Genomic DNA, 23,299 nt, shown 5'->3' with positions numbered 1-23,299 from the left:
TGAAACTTATATCAAAATATTTTTTTTTTCAAGATCTATCCATTGATTTTTTCAATAGTGTGTTCTAAGAGTCATAGAAAAAGTTATGTCTGTCTAGTCAGAGCAGACTATGTATTTGGGACAGTTTTGCAACTTCTCACTAAAACAACCACAACTTTGTGCTCGCTTCTCTGATTTTTATAAAACTTATATCAAAATATTTATTTTTTAAGATATATCCACTTATGTTTTTGAGACTCTGTTTTTAGTAGCATAGAGAACGTTATGGCTATCTGATTAGAGCAGACTATGTATTTGGGATAGTTTTGACACTTCTTACTAAAATAGTCATATCTTTGTGTTCGCTTCTTCTATTTCTATGAAACTTATATCAAAATCTTTTTTTTTCAAGCTCTATCCATTGATGTTTTTGAGAATCTTTTTTGACAAGCACAGAAATGGTTATAGTTGTCTGTTGAGGGTAGATTATCCACTTTGGAAAGTTTTATTGGTTTCTTTCTTTTCTTGAAAATGATGCGGCCCAACCATTTGATCCATCCAAATGAGTTGTATCAATATACCCCTTTCACTTCAATTTACATCATATTGAGCCAAAAGATTTTCTTCTAGCAGACTTGCCCTCACTTTTGAAGCTGATCGCTTGGCTCAAATTAATGCTTCCCAAGAGTCTTTCCTATTTCCTCTTCTGGACTACAATCTCACCTTTGATGTCTACGTATTTGTTTTGATCTAGGGAGATAGACGGAGAGATGTTTTTTTTCTTGTTGCTTTCTTTTACAGTGAGACCCGCTCCCCTTCTTCAACATTTGGGTTTGAGACATGACCAAAGTTAAACCCCCAACTTTGTGTCACAGTATCAACCCAAGCACCTACTGATGTCGGTCTTAAGGACATTGAGCGTGATGCATTGAGGGATTTCTTACGTGATATACAGGAAATGCTGACTCAACCTTAGGATTCTATCATCAGGAGTGCTCAGGATAGAGTATGGTTTTATGCTGATAGGAGACACTCACCTCAATCTTTTGAGCTACGAGTGTTGGTTTATTTGAAAGTTCCTAAAGATTCTTAGACTTTATCAGCAGGAAAGTGATCAAAATTATCTCCTAGATATTGTGGTCTATTCAAAGTTATACGTCAGATTGGCATGATTACATATGAGCTAAACTACCTCCACATATCAGAGTTCATTTAGTCTCTCATGTCAACAGACTAAAAGAGAAGCTGGGATGTGAGGCTAACACAATTACTCCTCACGCACTCATTGAGGTCGAGGATTTATCATATGTTCCACATGAGCCTGAAAAGGTACTTGAATTCAGGTAAAGGAAACTTTGTAATCACTTAATCCTTGAGGTTAAAATTAAGTGGAAAGATAGAAAACTTAAGGATTCAACTTGGGAGTCACTTGAGAATGTTCAGCGCAAGTTTCCTTCTTTTCATTGAAAGAGTGCAATGTTTTGAGAGAGGGGAAGTATGTAATAGAGCTCTAGTCATGAAAAATGTTCACAAAATCGTGCAAACGTGGGAAAGTATGTAATAGCAAGTCATGAAAAATGTAATAGAGAGTGCAATGTTTTGAGAGAGGGGAAGTATGTAATAGAGAGTCATGAAAAATGTTCACAAAATCGTGCAAACGTGGGAAAGTATGTAATAGCAAGTCATGAAAAATGTTCACAAAATCGTGCAAACGTCCTCTCAACTCCATTAAAAAAAAATAAAAAACAGAAAATGTGCCTTTTATGGAGACAAAAGACATACTTTCATGTCAAACATTTTTAAAAAACCACTACTTTTGTAGGAAAAAAATGCATAAAACATTACTTACATTTTACTCTAAACCCAAAAATGTCCAATTTGAAAAATGAGTTACAAAGGAGAAGAAACTCTTCCAATTAAATAGAAGAGTCGTTGGACCTTTTGCTTAAAAATATCAATTGTTTTCTAGCGCAAGTGTCCATAATTTTTTAACTTAAATCCATACACAAGAATTTCTATATCATACAAATTAAGCATGTCCACATGTTGACGAATTACAATTTTCTTTTCTTTTTTGCTTTGTTTAAGCATCTCTAGATCATACTTTCTTATGAGCATTGATAAGTTTTGTATCAATACACGTTTCTAGATTGCATGTATGTAGCGTGTTATCTACAAACTGATAGGTGGTAAATTTGGCATTACTTTTAGACCCAAATATAATTTGATGAAACTCTCTTATATGGGACTAGTGCATTATCCAAAGAAAATAAATTTTATTTGTATACAAATTTGATCCAATGGTTGAATTTAAGCATATTTTGATATTAAAATAGGTAGGTATATGGAGTCCATGGCCATAGAAGAGGTTTATTGAAGGCAAAGATGTCTCTAGATTTAGATAAAAATCCAACGATCCAAACGGTCAAATTTTAGACAATACTACAATTTATCTCTTTACTTTATTTTGATCTAATAGTTTGATTTTGAGTTATAGTCTTATAACAGTTTTTTGTTTATAACAATTAAATTTTGAGCCATGAAAATGACAACAGTTGTTTTTTTGAAAATCTGATGAAAATTTGGATTCTAGAATCCACTTTGTTGATTCTGGAATCCAAAATTCCATGACAGATTAATGTTTCTATCATGATAGGTGAATTTTTCATCAAAAAAAGAGAAATTTTGGTCCATAATCATTTTACTTTTATTAGACATAAAATTTAGTCTATTGGTTGAAAACATTTTCATCAACGGAAATTTCTCCGTTTATGGACAAAATTTTTGTCAATGAGAATTTGGATTCTAGAATCCAAATTTATGTCAATAGATTGATTTTTTTTGTGACGAAAATCTTTTTTGTCAAAAGTTTCATTGACAGTAAAAACTTCCATCAAAAATTCCGTCAAGAGAATCCAAATACTCATCAACAAAAATAAGTTCTGACAAAAATTCCGTCGACGAAAAAATATTCCATCAAAAATTTTGTCGATAGAAAAATTTTCACCGATGAAAATTTGGATTCTAGAATCTAATTTTTTTTAACAAGAATTTTTTTCGTCAACGGAGAATTTGGATTCTAGAATCCAAATTTCCATCGACAAATTGAATTTTACGTCGTTGGATTGAAATTTTTGTCAAGCGGAAATTTGGATTCTAGAATTCGCTTTACATTCTAGAATTCAAGCGAATTCTGGAATCCAAATTCTTATAGACGGATTTTTCTTTCCCATCCACGACTTTTTTTTATAAACGTAAAATTTTATCGTCAACAAACTAAATTTTTCGTCTTATAAAAGTGAAATATTTGTTCATTATGGACCAAAATTTCTCTTTTTCGGATGGAAATTTAACTGTCATGATAGAAACGTCAGTCTTTTGGATTCCAGAATCTACTTTGTCGACAAAGTGGATTCTAGAATCCACATTTTTATCAATTTTTCAAAACGACAATTGTTGTCATTTTCATGGTTCAAAATCTAAATGTTATAAACTAATAAAAAACTATTAGGTCAAAATAAAGTAAACTAATAAATTGTAGTACTCACCACCATCTAAAATTTGACCATTCGGGTTGTTGGTTTTCTATATGAGTCTAGAGAAATTGTTTCTTTCAATAAGCCTCTTTTATGGCCATGGACTCCATATACCTTCTTATTGTAATATCAAATATATGCTCTAATTCAATGATTGGGATAAAGTGCAATGATTGGGATGAAGTTAGTTAAATTCTTGTAGAAGAAAAAGCACATTTGTGTAATTCTAAGTAAAGAATGTATTATAGATTACATAGACGTGCGTGAATTATTAGTAGTTTTAAAGAATATTAGATCTTGTCACATTGACCTTGTTTTTTCCATTTTGTTATTTGACATGAAAAGTGAAAAATCTTTCACCTTTAAATTAGCAATATGTACATTTTTTAACAGAAGTTTGAAACTATGCTTATTTTACAAAAGTTATAAAACAATTTCTCTTTAATGTCTCTAAAAGATTGTAAAATTGAGAAATATTTAGGACTAGTGAAAAATCAAGATAGCCTGTTGTTGCAAATGACTACTCACGAAATTTATCATGAATCGTTGTTATGTTATGTGCACATCATATTATGTGCATTTACTAGGAGGCTAACCCACCCTAGGCACGTGAGCATGGGATCATGGGAGTATGCTCTAGTGGGACAAGGGTGGGTTAGCCTCCTAGGCTCACTTTCTCCAGCGTTTCTTTTACTTATGCCTCTTCGAGGATTTGGAGGTACTGGAGGCTGTGATATTGCAGTGCTACCTTTCCATGGGCCATATAATGATGTCTCCATGGAAGGCATGGGCATATGGGCCCAAGTAGTTCATCTTTGGTCCTCGCATACCGGTTTCTTCTTCTAACTCACTGGGGAGCCTATAGCGTTGGGTGACTCTGGGGGTCTTTACGGCTTTGGTGTTTGAGGCCAACATCTGTACATGAAAAGAAAATCAGTCTCCAGTCTGGTGGGGTAGGTACCACTCCTTTCCTTTTCTTCTCTTTTCTTCTTTTTCTTTACGGCTTTGGTGTTTGAGGCCAACATCTGTACATGAAAAGAAAATCAGTCTCCAGTCTGGTGGGGTAGGTACCACTCCTTTCCTTTTCTTCTCTTTTCTTCTTTTTCTTTCTTTTATTTTTTTATTTTTTTGTTATGGTAAAATGGTTAGTTGAGATGAGAAGTGTGTTAGTGTAGGAGAAATAAACAAGGTGTGTTAATTGAAAAAGTTAATAATGTAGCGTGAAGGTGCAAGATTTAGGTAGTTTTGTGAAACTGCAGGTCATGAGGAGGGATTCCCATGAGAGTGTTACGTGAAGGGGATTTTTGTAAGACAGAGTCTCGTGAGATTTGGTTATGTAAAAGTTAACCCATGAGATTTAGTTACCTGAAAGATAAAGACGTTAAAGGGATTTCCGTGAGAGGAAATCCCATGAGAGGGATTTTTTGTGAGATGGAATCCCATGAGAGTTTGTTACATGAAAGTTAAAGATGTGAAAGGGATTTCCGTGAGACAGAATCCCATGAGAGTTTGTTACGTGAAAGTTAAAGATGTGAAAGGGATTTTCGTGAGACAAAATCTCATGAGAGTTTATTACTTGAAAGTTAAAGACATGAAAGGGATTTCCACGAGACGAAATCCCGTGAGAGGGATTTCCGTGAAAATTAAAGACGTGAAAGGGATTTCCATGAGACAGAATCCCGTGAGAGGGATTTCCGTGAGACAGAATCCCATGAGATTTTGGGGAGCATGAAGTTATAGGTTTTTACTAGTTTCGTGAAACTGCAGTTCTGTGGTAGTTTCGTGAAACTACAGGTTCTTATGATGTTTACATTTTTTATGTTTTTATTTTTATCCAAAGGATTTAATTAGTGCATTGCAAGGGGAGTTTTAGGGGAGACAAAAATCGTGTGATGAAAATGCCGATGCTTTTTAGAGTGCATGATATTGATCGAGGATAAAAAATAAAAAATAAAAAAATGATAAGAAAAGATACAATGAAGGGTCCAAGCTCCCACCTTAATGTGTGAATGTCGATTCGAGTGGAAAAAACAGGGAATGCGATGCACAATCGAATGTGGGAGCTCAAGATGGACAACAAATTACGTTGGAGAACCCGATGCAAAATGACAAAAAAGGAAATATTTTTGAATTTATAGCAGAGCCGTCAGACTGGGCAGTTTCCTTAATGAAGAATGCCATGTGGTATCTTGCGATTGACTCATTTGAAGTGACCGTTTCATGACATGAAGCATTTTGGACTAGTTCACGACGTGAACCTATTTGGATTGGTTCATGGCGTGAGCTTTTTAGGATTGGCTCACAGCATGTGAACTTTTTAAGATTGGCTCATGGCCGTGAACTTTTTAGGATCATGGGTGTGCAAGATTTATACCCTCTATTTTTTGTTCATGCTCAATCATTCAAACATGCATTAAATGAGTGAATGATACCCAATTTTACCTTGTATCCATTGTGCAACAAATGGATATCTTCATCTTTTATTGCCATGAAAACCAAGGTGACACCTTGGCACTTCTGGGTAGGTGTTGCTGTGCAGGCGTTTTAGCTCCGTGTGGGAGTTTTTATGGTTGGAGGCTTTAATCCGTGTCCCTTTGCTTAACATCTTTGTTTCTACCTTTAGGATCCTTATCTAGCTCCTTGATCAAAGTGGTTACTGATATTGCTTTGGCAACCCTCAACCCGTCTTGTTGAGTTGTCTTCTTCCTCCATACCAATGTTTGTGCAGTTTGAGCATTGGTTTTAGTTGGGAGTTAGTACTGCATGCTTTTACTACCCTTTCCTTTGTTATCGGAACAATTTTTGCACTAAGCGGGGTTTGGGTACCCACACTGTCGTATTGCCTTGGTAGTATCCTTGTGCCAATAGTAAATCATTTTGGACCCATTGCTTACAAAATCCTTGTGGGGTGTTGGGTTGGCTAGAGTACTACCAACCTGCTTGTAAAGGCCAATTTTGATTTTTGGCCCTTTTTTGAATCCTTGTGGGGTGTTGGGCTGGCTAGAGTACTACCAACCTGCTTGTAAAGGCCAATTCTAATTTTTGGCCCTTTTTTGAATCCTTCTTATTGTCTTTGTATTATCCTCCTTCACCTCCTTGTGGGGCTGGTTTTTGAGTTTAACCTCGGGCATCCATTTCTATGTACCCTGTGACTTTGGATATTGTTTATGTAGGGTTTGTGGAAGTGATGCTTTTTTTATTTTATGAGTTGATGTCACCTTGCTCGGTGTTGCTATCTCCTCAATCATGGCTTGTTCCCTTGTGTTTGTGAGGCTTCATAAGGGTATGGACATGACATTGTCGCTCCCATTGAGCAGTGATGTCCTCTTCTCCCATTGGATATTACAATTAGATAGTCCTAGGATCATTTCCTCTTCCATGGAACTTGCAGGCATGACAAACACCTTTCCAACCCAAGAGTTATTTCTTGTTTAAGGGTTCAGAACCACTGATGTGCTTTCCCTTCTAGGGTCAGAGCATGAATCATTGTCACATCATTGATAGGCCCACCGGTTTCGCATTTGGATTCCAAAATCTCTAGATATTGGATAGGATCTCCGTCCCCGGAGAATTTTTGGACAAGTTTGGAAATGATGTGTGGCTTCATCTGGGAGGGTTAGGATTCTAGAGTAGTTCCTAGTTCCTTGACCATTCCTTGACCCATTTTTGCGGCCATATTCAACAGAACTATCCTTATGGTTGCATTTATTCAACAGAACTATCCTTATGGTTGCATTAAGATTAATGGTTGGATCTACCCTTGGTCTGTGAGTGAGGAACTGCTCCCCCCTACCTAGACCTCGTCCTCTTCTTATGTTGGCTCTTCTAGGTATCTTTGGTCCATGGGATGGTCTTGCCACTACACCTTAGACTGGCTCATCATTACTCTATACGCCTTTGCAAAATTGAACGTAGGATGATTGATCATCTGCTCGATGTCCTTTTTGGTGTACAGAGACGGTCCTCCACTTCACCCACCACCCTTGTTGTGAGACTATCCACTTCTTCTAGGGATACAAAACCTTCCTCAGCTGTGGGCTCTTCATTTATGGGTTCTAAGTTTGGAATTTCTCCATCACTTCTTCTCATGACTATCTTCTACTCCTTACCCCGTGATGGGAGTAAGTTTAAACTTCCCATCACCTTTTGTTTAGCCACTCTACTTCCTCTGAGATGGGGAAGAATCCTTGACCCATCCTGGCTGCACTTTTGATGTCTTATCTCATTAGGGGGGTGTCGGTGTTTGTCAGCCTTGAATTTGACGTTCGGATGGGAACTTCTTACCTTGGACCAAGTCCAGCACTAGTTGACCGGTTTGGAGACTAAAAAATTCTTGTGCGGTATTAATGATACCACTGGATTTGGTTGGGGAGGGTGGTTTCTCCTCTTCCCCAAACCCAAAGTACCTCGCCCTTCTTCCATGGACTCTTCACTACTAGTTTTAATGGTGGTCAGATTCCTTAAGACACTCAAGTGAGTGCTTTAGTAAGTGGCCTCAACCCACACTTTTTTGATAGGAAGATCCTGGTTGATTTGATGCACTATCTTCAGGTGGTGTAAGATCGTCTCCGATGAGCTTTCTAGATCTTAAGTCCATGTATGTATGATTTGATGAGCTACTTTGATGTCCCAATTAAGTTTTGATTAGATTCTATCAAACTGCTTCTCTAAGGCCGAGAGAGTGGAGATAACAATTCATGGCATGAAGTGTCAGAAAATAGTTCACGTCATGAACGATTTTCTTCACTTTCATGTATATACAATTTTTGGCTCTTGGGATCAGAATTCCACATTACCTTGTTATGGGTGTCAATATTTTCAAGATCTTCATAGTCTTAACCTGACTATACCAAGCTCGTGCGTTGGATTTGATTAAGGTGTGAGAGTGCAGGAAAAAGCTCAAGCCATAAAGAGATAAGGTTTCACATCGTGAGAAAAATAATGGGTTCACGTTGTGAACAAAAAATGGTTCATGCTGGGAAATTTTCTAAAATGGCTCAAGTCATGAACGAATTGGTTCATACCATATGAAGAGTTTTGAAATAGTTCACGTCAAAATAGTTCGCGTCGAACGATTTTTTACACTTTCATGATTCTTAATTTTGTCGATGTGACCTCTCATTAACCTCCCAACCCTCTCCCAGTAATTCTTGAATGAGGTCAGTCCATACCTCCTTACAAACATACATTGTTTTTGTTTGGTGCATTGGATGGAATTGAACATGTGCACAAAAACATGTAAAGGACAAAACCAATTTAGCCCTACTTACCTAGATGCCTTTGAAAACTTGAGTGATGTCTTGATATCACTTACCATCTTAAACTTTAAGCATAAGATGGTCCAAGCATCAGGTTTGGGCCATTCGGTATTGTTAAGAGAGGGGTTGGGGATCTCTTCTAGCTTGCCAAATAAACCTGGTTTTTTATCTACAAAATATGAGTGAGAAAAGAAAAAGACATCGTTCTGTACAAGATCACTTGGGCTTTGAGATACAAACGTTGCCTCTCCAATGGATACATGTATAGCATAGAAAACTCTAGTGAGGCTTTGGAGTGATTGTTCCTCAATATAATTAGAGGGGAAAATATCCACAGATAGAGACATAAGCAAATGGAGAATCATAAGAAAATTTGAAACAAAAAATCTAATATTAGCATGTTGTTAAAGCTGTGTTTATATTACATTGACAATTTGAAGGAAACCTTGGTCGTTGGCCTTGAATGTACAAGTCTCCAAGGGTATACACATGTTGCACTATGGCAACCAATCCTTCCTTCTTAGTATGCTTGAAGCCTTGTAGCTGCTCCTTCCAATGATGTAGCACATTCCCCAGTTGTTGACGCACTCGATGTGGTCCCTTAGAGCTTGGTTACATGTAGACCCAAGCCCCAACCCTGAATCTTGTTAGAGCACAAACTCCATTCTCATCTCTTGTGTTATGCAGCACAAGCTCTTCCACCTTCTCCCTAGGTCTTCTCACATTACTGGAAGAGTTCATGGTGGTAAGAAAAGAGAACAAGGGAAAAGAAAAGCTTGTTTTACAACAGAGGAGTGGAGAGCAGAGAAAGTTCAGAGTTTTCAGTGCAGCAATGGAAAGCTTAAAAGAGGGTTGGAGTTTGAGAATAGGCTTCCTGAACCTAGAGTAGACTAAAGAGGGATAGAGTTTCTGTAGCAATGGAGAGGGAGGGAGCTTGAGAGAGAGAGAGGAGGGAGATCTAGAGGGAGGGAGCTTGAGAAGGAGGGAGAGCTTGAGAGGGATGGAGTTTCTACAGCAATGGAGAGCTTAGAAAAGGAAGAAAGAGGGAGAGGGAGCTTGAGACTGAGGGAGCTTAAGAAGGAGGGAGAGCTAGAGAGGTATGGAGTTTTTGTAGCAATGGAGAGCTTAGAAGAGGAAGAAAGAGGTTCAAAATGAGCTTTCCAAATGTTTGGGGGAAGTTTGAGAGGGAAAACACACTTTTGGAAAAAATTAAAAATTTTCAAATTTTTAGGGTTTTTAATCTGCACGATTCTAGGTGGGGGGACCTCTAAGTTTGGGCCCAGGAGGTAGGGGGACAAGAGTAGTAATTAGGCCCCATTAGCAAACCAAATCCTAGGCTCCCTAGGATCAAAGAAGTCAAAAATGTGCACCCAACCCTCTTCCTATTGGTCTATTCCTAATCAAAAGTTAATCCAAGAGGCCCTCTTTGGGTCCAAAAAATTCCTAATGGTTTACATTGGATGTAAGCATGCCCTCAATAATATGTTTGCATAAGAAGGTTCATGTTTGTTTAGAGATATAGACATCTGGTATAAGCGTAGTAGTCATGTGAATGAGCAATGTTTGAAATTTATGCAAACTCGTGAGATTGTTACAAGTCTTCCTTTAAAGCTGATGGAATAAATAAAGGTTGTGAAGCATAGCAGTTTGAAAAGTAAACAAAATGGTGTTTCCAAGGGACAGGATGTAAGTAAGTGACCAACGGGATGTGGTTCACTCAAATGTATAAGGGCCTAAAAGATGGGATGTAGATATTATGTTACCTTCATTGATATCCACATAAGGAAAGTCTGGGTTTAATTCATGAAAGAGAAACTTGAGGTATTTTCTCACTTTCAAAATTTTAGAGTTATGGTTAGAAAGGAGAAGGGTATATAAACTAAGTGCCAATGGTCATATGAAGGAGTAGAGTACTTCTCCAATGATTTTAATGATTACTTGTTGAAAAGAAGTGTAGAATTTAGAGACATTTCATATATAGGTGGGTATACTCCATAGCAGAATGGTGTTGCTGAGGGAAAAAATAGGCACATTGCAGAGGTTGCTTGCGTGTTGATGAGCGAGAAGAGCATGCCCCATCATTATTGGGCTAAATTATTTGTGATGTACTTTACATCACGAATAGGACTCCCACTGTAGAAGCGCATGGTGTGACTCCAAAGGAGAAGTATAATGGCAAAAAACTAGACTTGATACACTTGTTGAAGGTGTTTGGATGCATTGCATATGTACACATACTAGATGCATTGCATATGTACACATACTAGATGCATTATACATAACACTAGGTACAATGATGCCTTATGTCTTTCCACATGAAACCATCTCACTTACATTTGGTCCTTATAAACCCATTTGTAACGAATAACACCCTTGCCATTTAGTAACTCTGCTAAATTCCATTTATCATTATGTGCTAATACATTCATATCTTTATCCATAGCTTTATCCCAAAAATTCTTTTCCAATGGCCTCATTACAAGTAGTCTCCACATGTTTCACCATAGATGTCATGTATATATAATGAATAGCATATCCTCTATATGTCAACCTCAACAATATATATATATATGTATGTATGTATGTATGTATGTATGTATGTATGTATGTGTGTGTGTGTGTGTAAATATATATATATATATATATATATATATATATATGTATGTATGTATGTATGTATGTATGTATGTATGTGTGTGTGTATGTGTGTGTGTGTATATATATATATATATATGTATGTATGTATGTATATATAATGCATATATATATATATATATATATATATGTATGTATGTATTATATATATATATGTATGTATGTATGTATATATATATAATGCATAACATATCCTCTATATATCAACCTTGACACTGGATATCTCACTCTTTGTGATATCCTTAATGGATGTGGATCCCTATGACCTCCTTGAGCTCTTACATGTGGTAGTACTTACTTCTCTTGCTTCACACTTGGAGGCTTTAACATTGGAATTCCCAACCAATCAAGACTTTTTGAAGTAGGTGACTCATAATCTGCATTTCTAACACCAATAACTTTAACTTTGTTATTTTCATTGTCTAATTCAGTACTTTCAGTTGTCACCACATCATTACTACATCTTCTTAACAATGGACTCACATTCCCACTACTAGAAGTCTCATGTGGCCCAAATATACTAATAGAACTCTCTAATGGCAAACATCCACATCTGCATTAATGTCTTCAACCACCACATTCTTAGTAGTTTCTTGTACTATCTAACCAACGCATGAAATATGACATCTCAACTACTAACGACAACCTGTTTTAAGACGATTATAGGATTTGTATACTTTTACTAGAGATACATTTTTCAGCTTTTGGATCCAACTTAGTCCTGTTCTCATCTGACACATACACATATATAATTCATCCCCAAAAATTTTCAAATGTCTAATGTTGGCCCTAAAACTTGTCAACCTCATGTCTGGTGTACTCTCATGCATGGAAGCTATAAGTGTCTTATTCAATATATTCAATTATGTAGCACATGCTTATGTGTAATAATATGGCATGCCCTTATTTATCTCTAGATAGTCACTCTATTCTTTCTGTTAGCAACCCCATTTTGTTGAGGGGTATATTTACATGTATGTTGCCTTCTAATCCCATGTTCTCTCAAGAACTCATTAAAAGGACTTGAGTTATACTCACCTCCACCATTTATCCTTAGGCACTTAATCCAATCACCATATTGCTTCTCCACAAGATCTTTGTACTCTTTGAACTTTCTCAAAGCTTCACTCTTCAATAACTAGATCTATATCATCCTAATAAAGTCATCAATGAATGTAATGTAGTACGTGGGTTTATGTAGGTGGCTTTGTGTATAGGAGACCAAATATCACTATGCAAAATCTCCAAAGGTCTTCTACTCATTTGATCTTCCTTGGGAAATGACAATCTTGGTTGCTTCCCAAATTGATATGCTTCACATACATGTGAACTCCCGTCATATTTGAACCTCTAACCATGTCTTATGTTTACGTATCTTTTAGCTTTTTATGTTCACATTCCCAATTCTCTTATGCCACATATCAATGTCTAGCACAATCCCATAACTACGTGAAAGCATTGCTGACTTCAATCCTTAAATACCTACATCCAAAGTAAACAATATGCCTTCCTTTAACCCTTTGCAATGAGCTTACATCCATTCTTCAAGTCTCAACCATGATCATTAAATCTCACTTGAAATCCTTGCTCTACTTTTTGCCCAACTGATGCCAAATTCTTAGTGATAGATGCACACATATCACACTTCATACATTGTCTTCACTCTACTAGTATACATTTTAATGGCACACTCCCAACATGAGTAATAGGATGCTATGTATCATCCCCAATGGCACACTCCCAACATGAGTAATATGATGCTATGTATCATTCCCAAAATGGCACACTCCTAGTATGAAAATGAGTAATAGCATGATATGTATCATCCCCAATGGCACAGTCCCAACATGAGTAATAGAATGTTATGTATCATCCCCAACATAACTCGATGAATGTGCATACTGTTAAACCACTTTCCAACAACATGAGTAATAGGATGCTATGTATCATCCCCAATGGCATACTCCCAACATCAATTATAGAATGTTGTGTATCATCCCAAGCATAACTTGATGATATTATGCATATTGTTAAACCACTCTCCATGGCAAGTCATGTGGTTTGATGCTCCCAAACATAACTTGATAATATTATGCATACTATTAAACTACTCTTCATGGAAAGTCATGTGGTTTGATGCTCCCAAATCCATGTACCATGTCCTTATTCATTTCCCATAACATGTTTCATATCAAACAAATGGTTTTTACTCCCATGCACTCTTCCATCTTGCATTTCATTTTTCTTCTTATAACAATCTCTCACCATATGACCAATATTGCCACAATAGTAATAATCTCATTGCTTTATTGTTGTTTCAAGAGGTTGCCACAATCACCAATTTATCTAGAGCTAAATCTATCCTTGCCTTCGAAATAGGCTCCTCTGCCACCTTGTGCTCTATATATGAAGATTGAAAACTATGTTGTGGTGGTATATACATCCAACCACATCCACTTATATGACATCTACATGTAGATCTCCCCTGGTTTTTGAACCTCTATGAGAGTCATACAATTTCACCTTAGGATATTTCACAAAAAATATCCCATGCATCCTTGGGATTATCTACATCCTTAGGATATTTCATAAAAATATCCCATGCATCCATGGGATTGTCCGCATCCAGTATATGAATAGCATAGAATCTGTCATATATATAGAGAAGTAATGCATGCTTAAAGTTTTGCCTATGTTGGATTTTCTTTGCAAACATACATGGCTCTTGCTCTCATAACTTATCACCAAGCTCCAATAGCATTTTCCTTTTGTTGAAGTTTTACTTGTGTGGGATTTGTTTAGGAAGCTGTGTCTCTTTCTCATCACCTGTCACCAAGCTCCAATAGCCTTAAGTTGTGTTTATGAAATTAGATTTGCTTTATGGGAAGTCGTGGCTTTTTTTCATCACCTATCACCAAGCTCTAATAGCCTTTTCCTTTCACATAATTTTACATGCGGTACTTCCATATTTGGAAGTTATTCTAGTCAAGCATTTTACTTCGAAATTTACACCCGGACCATCACCTATGTTTGCTAAATATAATGCTCAATATGAAAACTTAACCAAATAATCTAATAATGATGTATAATGTATCTAAATAAATCCGCTCAATGTAGTGTCAACATCACTTATACGGTCACTTTCTTAATGCAAAAACATTTTGAGAATCATTATGCACTCCCATTCTCTCAAACCATATATATGTACACATTGTACTTCCACATGCTCATTTTCTTCCTACATACACATAAAGTTGGATTAGCTACCAATAAGAAGCTCAACAATTATCTTGCAATGATTTTTGTAAGGTCGAAACCAATTCCCTCTTGCAAACAATCAACATGCAAATTAGCTTCTTAAGAGCCTTCCTATACCATGTACTAATAGCAAATGCTTCTACCAATCATAGTACATAGTTCAATCTGTAATAGCAAGCTTCAACCAAGATTGTGGGTAAATTTTATATACATCAGCACTTCAACTAAATATTGTAGCAAGCATCCCAAATCTACATACCCTGATATTGTTATGTTAACAACTTGAGCTATAGAACTCTAAATCCAATGTTTGAGTAGTATAAACACATCTACGCAAAACAAGATTTCTACCTAAGCTAGCTTTTGAGAAGCACAAAAACAAAATTTATCGCTATTCAAACAATATTTTTTCTTCTTCATAGGTTTACAAATCAACAAAATGCATTTGCATACATTTCCACTTGAAAGCTTTCATTAGGACATTTTGGAGGTCATTTGTAGGGCCTTGTAAGAAAAATATCGATTCTTATTTTCGCTCTCTAGAAAAAATTTTGAAATGTTAAAATAAAGAGAACGTAAGAGTCATAGAAGTGTACTCTCTGAGCCAGAGAGGTAAATCTTCTCCTAGGTGACCCTCATAAAGTTAATTGGAACCTTCTTTAAATTGATACATTCAAAACTGCAAGAAAAGTTAGTTCAGGTGGATGTTATTGCATGAAAGATAGCTTGGAGGGAGTGAGAACCTTCATCTCCAATTTCAAAAGACAAATGGAAGCCTTCTCTCACCATGGCGAGACATATTCTTTCACTTCGCCTCATATCCAACTTACTTATTTTTATAACACTTTAATGGAGAACAACCATGTACACACTCATTCTATCGAAGAGTCTTATCATGAAAGCATTAAGAGAAAGTACCATCTTCTTTAAATTGATACATTCAAAACTGCAAGAAAAGTTAGTTCAGGTGGATGTTATTGCATGAAAGATAGCTTGGAGGGAGTGAGAACCTTCATCTCCAATTTCAAAAGACAAATGGAAGCCTTCTCTCACCATGGCGAGACATATTCTTTCACTTCGCCTCATATCCAACTTACTTATTTTTATAACACTTTAATGGAGAACAACCATGTACACACTCATTCTATCGAAGAGTCTTATCATGAAAGCATTAAGAGAAAGTACCATCTGCAGATTGATCTAGATAGTGAGTATGCACCCATTAAAAAACGTAGAAGTGGTCAACTATTGCTCTCATTAGATGTCAAATATCATATGAGGTTGTCGGGGAAGCAACACATATATCTTCGGTGTGATGGCTCCATCTATCCTATTGACCCCCATACTGCTTCACATCCTCCCTTTTCAAATCCCACAACTCTCTTGTGTTTTGCAAGTGATGGTGCCAAAGGCTTACTAGGATATTGCAAGTCAATTTCTTACATGCAAAAAAGAGTGAGGCATTATTCACAACATTTAGCAACTGAGCTTCTTGTCTTGTCTACTGAATGCAAGACACAGAAAGTTAGATTGGAAGAACAAGAGTGTCAAATCAACAAACTAAGAAGTGACCTCCACAAATATAGAGAAAAAGACACAAGCATTGGACCACGCATACGGAGAAGAAAGCTCAAAAAAACGACGAGAACATGAGGCCCAGTTTTGGAGCTTGAAGAAGAGAATTCAAGCCATAAGGTAAGATTGCACTCAATGCATTCCCATTCACATGTCTTTTATAGTAGCACAGTTAATATTATTTTATTTGTCGGGCTACTTTGTGATTCACATGTTCTCTATGTTAGTAATGAGTAGTGCTGTATTTGTAGGGTTGTCATACATCCTGATAAAGAGAATATCAATCCCAATCTTAATCCAGAAAAGCAATAAAATCATTAGTAACATCAAGAATGGCAAGAGAAATGATAAAGGAGAAGAAGTTCAAGGTAGTTCAACAAGATATAGTGGATGAATTTTTAACCAACAATATAGTTTCGGGGTGCTGTGCTGCAAATATTCAATTCGCCATCAAGTGGAGTCAGTCATAAGGGTTATAGTGCCATCCAAAAGTCATTGTCATCAGTCCTTAAGGCCAAAGGCAATAAAGAAAAACTACTTCCAACACCTACAAAAGTTTAGATACATAGGGAGGAATTAAACACAGAACAACGTCACTATGTTGGTCACTCATGCCACATTGTAGGAGAGTTTAAGGGAGAAGGTGGAAGCATATTCTACAATGAACAGAACAATATATTCATGGACTTGGAGCTCTTACAAAAGAGAATGGTGGATTTCTATGATATTACATTTGAGGAGACAGGAGGTGTACTTCAATTTGTCATCAAGATTAATGAGTGTGAGATTATCAACAAGGAGAAAAAGATGGAAAGCATAACAATAACACTTATGAATGGGTGAAAGCATGGTACGGGATATCCATTTAGTAGTGTTTTTGGCAAAAATTTGACGGGTACTAAGCATACTTTTAGTACTAAATAAAGATCCATGGCAAGAAAATTTAGAACTCAAAAAATAGAGATCCTAATTCAAAAAACTTTGGACGTGCATGGTAGTTTGCTTTGACTTCATTGAGTGCTCGATCTTCCTCGATTTGCATCATTCTCGTTTCTCAGAAGCTCTCTCCTACTCTGCCACCACCACTACCATGCTTCTGCCCCTCCCCCCCTCTCTACCTCTCCCCCTGCCCCGCTTGTTCTCTCTCTAGATATCTCATTTGTATGAAACATTCGACTAAACCATGCAGCATGTCTGCGGGATCATCAGGTGGATATTCAAAGTGCTCATATAGGAACAAGCATGGTCTTGCATTGTCTATAGTGCGTTACTTCCTCAACGTTACTAGCATTTTTGACAGAGAAGGATGATCAAAAATTCTTGGTAGGATTTTACGACATCCAAAACTACAAGAAATTGTGAAGAAGATAGTGTTTCCTAACCAGATGATTTCGGAGGCGATTGTAGAGAACATAAAGACATCAGTGAGCATGGTCAAAGGCATGGAAAGTGCAGATAAGTTAGCTATAAAGAGAGCATCACTTCACATGGTGGGTGTGTCTAATAATGTGGCAAAAAAACAATACAGTGATAGGAGAGTTGCTAAAGCCCTTGATATCTAACCAAGAAATTTGAAGAAACATCGTACTGAACATTTCAAATGGGTGGGAGAAGGTTGCAAACGTAGGAATGATTGTCTAAGTGAGGAGATTGTTCACTCTGTTGGTGGGTGGTTACAAGATGAGGGTACTCGCTTTTGTTCACTCTCTCTAAAATTGGGACATCGACGCATCTCGAGCGGGCATGGAGTACCTCGATTGTGATATCGCTATCAATTAAAACATGACACATGCCTCCTGAGCCTAAAGCAACATATCTCGAATGAGATACCAACTAATGCCACGCCAACAGGTCCAGGTTTCAAGTCACCATCCATGTCACCAGTATAGATCACCGTCACCACACTATCTCGATCGAGATATGCATGCCACTCGGATCCACGTCAATGCCACGGTGGATCCCCTTGGACATCCCGCTCAAATGTACATTTAATATATTCAATCAGCCCATCTCCACCGTCCAAATATCTTAAATGAGATATTGAAATATAATCTTGACCATTGAAATATCTCGTTCTCGAGGTATAGAGATGTGATCTCATCCGTCCACATATCTCGTTCGAGATAACAAGAATAGACAGTTCTAGAGCTGGGTGGAGCAGCACATGATTATGCAGCGGATTGCACAGTATAGGGCAGAGCAGTTGATGCTGCATGTTTTGTGACAGTGCCTTGCTTGCCTCTATATCCACGGCCTATTACAAAGGTTTTCTGACGACCTCTCCCTCAAGATGCATCACCATTCCTCCGTGATGCTTGCTGCGCTCTTTGTCTCAAGGACATTGACAGTACTGGTGTGGATATCCTCTAGGATGTGGACATTTTTTCCATTTGTCTTGCATCACCGAGGAGCTACTACGCTTCTTAGCATGTCCCTCTTGCCCCGCACGCATCGAACCTTGCGACATACAGAGTTTTGGGAATTGATGATCTTCACCCAGGCTTCACTCGAGTAGATGCTAGGACTGGCAAGCCTCTTGATTTTACCTCAGCTCTACTAACTTGGGACTCGATACCATCGATGACAGAGATTAGGAGCCTGAGGTGCCTCCACCAGAGATTGAGTGGAGTGCACATGAGTTTGATGCATACGAGAGAGTCCTTCACGAGAGCCAACTCATTGCATACGAGCGTGTGGGTGGTGCTGGTCCTAGTGTCACCTCAAGTGATGGTGCTCGTAGTAGTGCTACTTCTCATGAGCAACATATCCTTACAGCAGAGGAGCTTACACGCGCAGAGTGGTAGGCACGTACCTTTGCTGATTATAGCTTTTGGGTTTACAGAGACAGAGTTGTCTTGCAGTAGCACAATGTAGAGAGAGGGAGAGGTCTATAGCTTATGGGACCCGGAGTACACCAGCAGCAGCTCATGATCTTGCCTTGGAGGCAAACCTCCTTGCATTTATATTCGACAACCCCCGCAGTCGGTCGAGCCTGGACTTGACGTGCACAACAGCCTCAACATGCACGTCAACCACCAGTCAGAGATGAAGATATTGATTGGGTTTCCCTTTTGATAGACTAAACTCAAACTAGCTGGGTTAGCTCACTTACGTTGTACTTAGATTTATTGGCAATGACTAACCTTAGACTAGCTGGGTTAACTCATTTTCATTATGCCTTGATCTTTTGAGTTAGTGGCTAAACCCAAAGTAGCTGGGTTACCTCACATTCTGATGTACTTATTTGATGTTTATATCATTATGCGTTTTTTCATTATTGAAGGATCGTTACTTTTTAGTTGTTTTTCATGGTTTTTGATTTTTTTAACACTTTGGCTATCATATTGTTTGTTGAAAAGCCCTATGCCATCGTACCAACAAACATGCTCCGATAGGGACCAAACTTTTCAAGAATGTGGGAGGGACCATCCCCACATGCTTGCAAAGTTTGGTCCCCATCGGAGCATGTTTGGGTTAGTAATTAGTGCCCAGTGCGGATTTCTCAAGTCTCTTGGTGCTTAAGAGGCCATGGAAAATCCCACTCTTCCCCATACCATTGTACCCAAACATGCTCCGATAGGGACCAAACTTTGCAAGCATGTGGGGAGGCCCCACCCCCACATGCTTACAAAGTTTGGTCTCCATTGGAGCATTTTTAGGTTAGTAATTAGCACCCAGTGCAGATTTTTCAAGTCTCGGTGCTTAAGAGGCCATGGAAAATCCGGGTCTTTCCCATACCATCATATCCAAACATGGTTTGATGGTGACCCAACTTTGCAAGCATGTGGGGGGACCCACATGCTTGCAAAGTTGGGTCACCATCAAAGTATGTGGGGGGACCCACCCCCACATGCTTGCAAAGTTGGGTCACCATCAAAGCATGTTTGTGTTAGTAATTAGCCCCCAGTGCGATTTTTTCAAGTCTCTTGGTGCTTAAGAGGTCATGGAAAATCCACGTATCCCCCATACCATTGTACCCAAACATGCTCCGATGGGAATCAAACTTTGCAAGAATGTGGGGGGAACTCCACCCTCACATGCTTGTAAAGTTTAGTCCCTATTGGAGCATATTTGGGTTAGTAATTAGCGCCTAGTGTGGATTTTTCAAATCTCTTCGTGCTTAAGAGGCCATGGAAAATCCGGGTCTTCTGCATACCATCGTACCCAAACATGCTCCGATGGGAATCAAACTTTGCAAACATGTGGGGGGACCCACCCCCACACTCTTGCAAAGTTTGGTCCCCATCGGATTATGTTTGGGTTAGTAATTAGCGCCCAGTGTGGATTTTTCAAGTCTCTTGGTGGTTAAGAGGCCATGGAAAATCCAGGTCTTCCCCATACCATCGTACCCAAACATGCTCCAATGGGGACCAAACTTTGCAAGCATGTGGGGGGGACCCACTCCCACATGCTTCCAAAGTTTGGTCACCCCATCAGAGCGTGTTTGGGTTAGTAATTAGCACCCAGTGGGGATTTTTCAAGTCTCTTGGTGGTTAAGACGCCATGGAAAATACCGCTCCCCATACCATCGTACCAAAATATGCTCCGATATGGACCAAACTTTGCAAGCATGTGAGGGAGACCCACCCCCAAATGCTTGCAAAGTTTGGTCTCCATCTGAGCATGTTGGGGTTAGTAATTAGCGCCCAATGCGGATTTTTTAAGTCTCTTGGTGATTAAGAGGCCATGGAAAATTCGGGTCTTCCTCGTACCCAAACATGCTCCGATGGTAGGGACCAAACTTTGCAAGCATGTGGGGGGGCCCACCCCCACATGCTTGCAAAGTTTGGTCACCATCGGAGCATGTTTGGGTTAGTAATTAGCGCCCAGTGCGGATTTTTGAAGTCTCGGTGCTTAAGAGGCCATGGAAAATCCTGCTCTTCCACATACCATCATACCCAAACATGGTTCGATGAGGACGAAACTTTACGAGCATGTGGGGGTGACCCACCTCCACATGCTTGCAAAGTTTGGTCCCCATCAGAGCATGTTTGGGTTAGTAATTAGCGGCGCGAAGTGTGAATTTTTCAAGTCTCTTGGTGCTTAAGAGGCCATGGAAAATCCGGGTCTTTCCTATGCCATCGTACCCAAACATGCGACGATGGGGACCAAACTTTGCAAGAATGTGGGGGGGGGCACCCCCACATGGCATGCAAATTTTTGTCCCCATCGGAGCATGTTCAGGTTAGTAATTAGCGGCCAGTGCAGATTTTTCAAGTCTCTTGGTGGTTAAGAGGCCATGGAAAATCTGGGCTTCCCCATACCATCGTGCCCAAACATGATCCGATGAGGACTAAACCCACCCCCACATGCTTGCAAAGTTTGGTCACCCCCATTAAAGTATGTTTGGGTTAGTAATTAGCGCCTAGTGCAGTGTTTTCAGGTCTCTTGGTGCTTAAGAGGCCATTGAAAATCCCGATCTTCACCATACCATCCTACCCAAACATGCTCCGATGGGGACCAAACTTTTCAAGCATGTGAGAGGGACCACCCCCACATGCTCACAAATTTTAAACCCCATCAGAGCATGTTTGGTTTAGTAATTAGCACCTAGTGCAGATTTTTCAAGTCTCTTGATGCTTAAGAGGCCATGGAAAATCCGGGTCTTCCCCATACCATCATACCCAAACATGCTCCAATGGGGACCAAACTTTGCAAGAATGTGGGGGGGACCCACCCCCACATTTGTAAGATTCCTCCCTCCAGCTTATGAGTTGTAAAGGTGTAAGAACCTCTCCTTTTGTTCTTGAAATTATTCCCCTCTCTAAAATAGGAGAAAGATCTTGTTTTATCCTATTTTAGCCTAGAGAGAGAAAATGTCTAGAGAGAGATAATCCAAAATTTAGATATCTTTGGATATAAAAATCCTCCTATGTCTAAAATGGATTCCCTTGAAACAAAAGTTCAAAATGAACTTTCCAATGTGCATTAGGAATTAATTGAAAAGGGTAGAAGGGACCTTAGCCTAAGGGTCTACATTTTCAGAAATTTTTGGATTATGGTCCAATTAAGGTTCCAATGGGCCAATTGGATTAATCCAAGTGTTGGGATGAGATAAATCTAAAAAATAAAAGAAAATACTCAAAAATGAGTAAATGCTCACATAAGATGAAGAGTTGACTGAGTACAAGGTTTATTAGTTAAAAATTATGAGATATTATTTTTAAAAAATGAGATATTTTAGAATAATGATGCATTCTTGATACCTTGGTAAGGAGAGGGGAAATTTGGAGGTAGGCGCCTTTTTCACATGTGTGGAAGGGTTTTTAATTCAAAAACATTGTGATATTTTTATCTCTCCTCTCTCCTGGATCAAACCAAATAAAAAAGGGAGCCAAACTGGTCCAAATCTTGTCCAAATTGAGTCAAACTGAATGTGGAAATTTCTAAAACCTAGTTCAACTTGGTTAGTGGCATCCCTCACCTATAAATAGACCCTTAGTCTTTTGTAAAAAAATATTGGAGCTATACCATGCCAATATTATACTAAAATAATCATATTTTCTATTATCCCTTAAATTTTTCTGTCTCTTGGGAGGGTTGTTGCAAGATCAGGGTATCCAGTTTTGTCTAGTTTATGCTGGACTGGGACAATGCTTGGAGAGAAAATTTGGGGAGGTAGGGTACTTCAAATGAGATCAAGAAACTAATAGAAAATACACATGCACTAAAATTGACCCAATAAAACTTAAATTAATATAAATTAGTTTAATTAATAAAAAATTATCAAAAATATATTAAAATGATAAAAATTTGATCTTTTCATATAATTAGAGTGATCCAATTTTTTTTCCATAGATGCACCATTACAAGTACACTAGTCCCTATAGGTTTTAGATTATTTACTTTAGAAATGTAATTTTACTAATTAGATTATTAATATTTGTAGGCCTTTTGATAACCTGGAAGAATTTTGGAAAAGATATCATTAAAAATCCAACCATTGGATTTGAAATTTTGACTAACCACCACATTCTACTCATGTCTCTTTATCTAACACTCTTTTGATCTACACGATTGAGCATTTTAAGTGGTAGA

Source organism: Cibotium barometz, chromosome 49, assembly GCF_041138505.1.
Source record: "Cibotium barometz isolate CiBa-2024 chromosome 49, ASM4113850v1, whole genome shotgun sequence".
NCBI lineage: Eukaryota > Viridiplantae > Streptophyta > Polypodiopsida > Cyatheales > Cibotiaceae > Cibotium > Cibotium barometz.
Note: the sequence above shows the minus strand (reverse complement) of the source record.